We start from the raw sequence: 5,275 nt of genomic DNA on the forward strand, positions 1-5,275 counted from the left end.
CCCTCACGAATTACTCACACTTTCAATGCAGGCAGCATTGCTCATGCTCGCTATGTCCTGCTGTTCCTGCTATTAATGCAGTATAAGAATGAACCATCTAAACTGCTTTGAATAATCATACTACTAAAACTAAATGTGATCTGGTGATTTAAATTATGTTTGCGCTTTTACTAAGGATTGCCGCTTTAAATGGTGTTTGCGCTTTGACTTTGGAGAGTGCCACTTTAAATAATGTTTTGCGCTCTCACTTTGAAGAGGGTCATTCCAGCAGTGCATGCATTTCAGATGATCAATGCAATCAATCACAGTTCTAATCGCAAGAAAGTGTCAAAATGGCCGCTCTCAAACTGTAAATGTTTAGCTCATCCAAGAATTTTAACTCACTCTCATGTTGTTTTTGCACGTCACGCAATCATTTGAACATCTGTTTACTACAGAATGTTCACTGTGTTAAAGCTACACTGTGTAACTTTTTTAGTTTATTCTTAGCTAAAAACACTTAGTTCTTTCAAAAATATGTGCTCATTAATGTATGTAATGTGATGTAATGCACTTCTTTCAAGTAATAAAGTATTCTCGTAAGTTTATAATATGCCATTGAAAATACATACGGGTGAGGGGTTCGAATGCCGGTCGTCATGTTGCTCCTCCATCTTAAAGTACATTAGCCAAAGAGGGACATACCCGTAAATTCAAGCTTCGCCTTTCGCGTTTTAACACTCGATGGCACTCATGGACGAGGTTGAACTGGATGCCATGTGAATCTTGGACTAAATTGGCCACTGTAGGAGTTAAAACAATTGAGAGGAACAGAAACTAATAATCACTGGTTGGTCTTATACCTTTTCACCACTAGATGGGGGAAATTATCACACAGTGTAGCTTTAAATATTTTCACCACATAAAGCCATTGTGTCTATTCAGAAGACTTGAAGATTTTAGAAGATTTGGATTAGACCACTTGATTACTTTATTTTTTGCATCGTTTAAGTTTGAGAGTAATGGACTTTAAAAATGGGTTTCATAAAGAATATCTTCATTTGTGTTTGGAAGTTAAACGAAAAACGACTTGATGGTGAGAATTATGACAGAATTTACATTTGAGGTACATTTGTAAATTTGTGTCTGGGTAAATTATACCTTATAAATAGGCTTACTACAGCAAGTTGAGCCTTGAATAAAACAACTATATTGCAAATCATATCGTTTCCATCAACGATACATATAGTCACATTTTATTAATGCGATATAACAATTTATCATTACATCCCTATTAATGTTACTGCAGTGTGAAGCAGAGCAGGAGCGAGTGTTGTGGAGCTGAGCAAGGCTGCTGGAGTGATTGTTAATGAGATGAACAACAAAAGCCTCACGAGCAGCGCGAAAAACGTTGATTATGCCATAGTCGCCGGCACCATTTCTGCTTTTCTGGTAATGAGTATGAGGTAACGCAGCTCTGTTTATCATATAACACATTTGAGTGAGTTTTAAATTATGTTATGACGTTACTCTGTGCGTTCACTCAGCGGCTGCTGTGACACTTGTTAACACTACAGTCGGAGTAAAGCGCATCAGCAGAATAAAACCAGAAACCGAGGGTTAAGAGATATGATGACATCGTTAGGCGACGCCCTCACACGTCCCGGTTCCTTGGTTAAAATAGCAATTTTCTCACGATTTACAAATAGTTGGAAACATTTGGGATATTGAAGGTTCTCAACTGAACAAAATATGTAGTATTGGCCTAGTGGTTTTGGGATATCTTACTGCAAATGTTACATAATGCTATTTTACAAATCTAGACGCACCCTAGCGGCAGCAAATCTAATTTGCCATGAGTTTAGTCTAGCAACTCTAAATACACTTCTGAGCTGTAAAAACCAAACTCTGGTCAGGCCAAACACATTGTGTGTAGAGCCAGTGGGCGGGGCTTAACATAATGACGGCAGAGAAGGTTCCGAGAAGGTTGGTTGTAGCGCTATCCTATCGCATGCAGAGGTAGTTTGAAAGACAACCGTTTATCCCGCCCCTCGGATTGAGCCCTGTCAATGGTGAGTTCCCAGAGCTAACTTCCTGATGTGGCTCTGGCTTGTCAGGCTAACTTAATGCAGTTTTAAGTGAACATTTGGGGAGCAGTTGGGGAAATGATGTGTAACATTATATTAGATCTGTGAATTAGGTCTTTATATTTATGTTAATGAAACAATAAAAGAAAAAAGGTAATCACTCACTGTTCTTAACTGAACTACATTTGTAGCTTTAATAATGATCAATTCATTTGTAATAAACACACTAAAGACTAAACATTGATTTTTATTTTATTTGATTATTTGTTTTTCTTTCCTAAAAAGTTTAGATAAGTAAAACACTACAATATCTATACAGCTCTGGGAGAGAAAAAAAATTAAGAGACCACTGCAATTTTTTTCTTAAATCAGCATCTCTACAAGTATGGAAGCCTACAAGTATATTCTGGCTTTACTGGCATAGGGATACAGTGAGCGTCGGGTTGCTTCCATCCTTAAAATTTTAAAGATGGCGGTTCATAAGAACAACGTCAAGCAGCAGACATTGGGGACAACAAAGTTACAGACTGGCAGAGGGCGAAAACGACTCTATACTGACTGGAATGACCACCAACTCATTCGAATGTCACTCAACAACCATAGGATGACCTCAGGTGACCTACAAAAAGAATGGCAAAAGGCAGCTGGGGTGAAGTTCACGGCGAGGACAGTTCGAAACGGGCTGAAGTTGTTGAAAGGTAGAAAAAAGCCCTTCATCAATGAGAAGCAAAGAAGAGCCAGGCTGAGGTTTGCAAGAGACCATAAGGATTGGACTGTAGAGGACTGGAGTATGGTCATCTTCTCTGATGAGTCCAATTTTCAGCTTTGTCCAACACATGGTCTTCTGATGGTTAGACGGAGACCTGGAGAGGCCTACAAGCCACAGTGTCTCACACCCACTGTGAAACTTGGTGGAGGATCGGTGATGATCTGGGAGTGCTTCAGCAATGCTTGAATTGGGCAGACTTGTCTTTGTGAAGGACGCATGAATTAAACCACGTACAAGGTTGTCCTACGCTCAAAGAAATGCTGGGTTAATAACAACCCAAGTTGGGTTGAAAATGGACAAACCCACACATTGAGTTGTTTGAAAGGGTCCATTCACTGGGTTCAAACAACCCAATTTCTGGGTTTGTCCATTTTCAACCCAACTTGGGTTGTTAGTAACCCAGCGTGTTTAGAGTGTAGAAGAAAACATGCTTCCTTCTGCTCTGACAATGTTCCCCAACTCTGAGGACTAGTTTTTTTTGCAGTGGTCTCTTCATTTTTTCCAGAGCTGTATATATATATATATATATATATATTAGGGATGCCACAATACTCAATATAATATTGAACCGTTAGGTACGCATTCATGGTTCAATCTGCGCCGGTTTTGCATTTAATTAATTATTTCCATTTCCCCCCGTTTGAAATATTCCCATAGACAGTAAAAGAAATGGACAGAGCTATCCCATTGACTTCGACGGCGGAAAGTGAGATCAGTAAAGGAGCACTCATTTCCTGATGGCTGAGCGAACTGCGCAGGGTCAGACTGAGCTTGACGACGTAGACGTGACGTGAGCCTCCTGTCTGACAGCTGTAGGTCTTCTAGTAGATGTGGAAAGTGAAATCTGAATCACATTGTTTAAATATTTTCTCCCGTTGCTTTTGGTTCTCTATGGGCTTCTCCCCATTTTTCCCCCTTGACTTTATCAGACTTTATGTCTCCTCGTCCCCCCGACTGTCTCATAGACAGTAAAAGATTGCCTGCGAGCGTCTCCTCTGGTCTATACGGTAATTTCTCAACTGTGCGACAGAGTCGCGTTGGTTATGACGCAATAGTTAGCCTATTTTTACAAAAACAGCTTCTGCGGGGCGATAGTGTAAGATACAAGGTAATGGAGCCTTTTATGCATTGTCGAGTTTCTTTAGAAATAAACAATGGACAAATGGAGTCTTTAAACGCCTCTGATGTAAAGTTATTCACTGTCAAAGTGACGCAAAAATGAATGGGAGTCAATGGGATGCTAACAGCAGGTGATGACTTGGTTAGCAATGGTCTGATCAAGTCAAGGGAGAAGAATCGGGAAGCCCATAGTGAGCCAAAAGCAACGGGAGAAAATATTTAAACACCCTATGGGTGGAACGCTTTCCGAGCGCTAGATTACCCCCTTGAATATTCCTCTTTATTTATTCTGCTCTTTTTTTAATGGTTTGCCTGAGTCTATGCGCTGATTTGAGCAAATATCCAATCATATGCACTAAAGTTAAGGGTGTTTACCCGCATTTACGTTTATACTCTACATTTATTCATTCAATTTCATACTTAAATGCTACTGTACATCTCTGAGCTGCCACTGTAAATCTTTATATATATTTATTTTATTTAATACAATACACTGGGAATGTGTATACATTTTTTTATGTAAAGTTTTAAGTTTAAGTAAGGGTTTTCAAGTCTTTTAAGTAAAATAAAGAAAGAGTATTGCAATAAAAACCATTTTCTCCTTAACCTTTTTCTGTTCCTGTCACCTAAGAATAGAAGAGCACAAAAAAAAAACCCGAACCGGAAAACCATGGTTAAAAACCAAAGTAAGGTTATGTATTGAACCGTGGACTAACTGTATTGTTGCATCCCTAAAAAAAAAAAAAAAAAAAAAAAAAATATATATATATATATATATATATATATATATATATATATATATATATACAGTTTCTATTACTGTTTTTTATTGCATATTTCTTCTAATTTTTATTAACAAAGATGAAATAGATGAGATAGACCTAACAAGTGAAGTGAAGTGTAGTCCCGGATTTACTCCAAATGATTACAAACAATTAGTAAAATAGACCGTGTAAATTACTTGCGTGTCCATTTTCGTTACTCCTTTTCTCTTCTCCCTCTGTCTCACTTGCAATTTGAAGCCATCTGTTGAAGTGGGATTCTACAGCTTACTCGCTTGCTCTGTGATCCTGTTGTTTCTGTAATACAACTAGTTAGTGCAGTTTAATGTCAAATTTATACATAGATGAATTTCAAAATTATACATTATAATTATAACATTATAATTGGGAAAATACGTTGACCATACAGAACTGACTGCAGGTTGGTATACAGTGAGTGAAAGTGAAATCATGCTGGTCTATGCTTTTTTTTCAGCAGAAGACAATGTGATTTTCAGTTCGAAGGACTTCTTTGTAACGTTAGTGATGGGAAGATCAGA

Source organism: Pseudorasbora parva, chromosome 1, assembly GCF_024679245.1.
Source record: "Pseudorasbora parva isolate DD20220531a chromosome 1, ASM2467924v1, whole genome shotgun sequence".
NCBI lineage: Eukaryota > Metazoa > Chordata > Actinopteri > Cypriniformes > Gobionidae > Pseudorasbora > Pseudorasbora parva.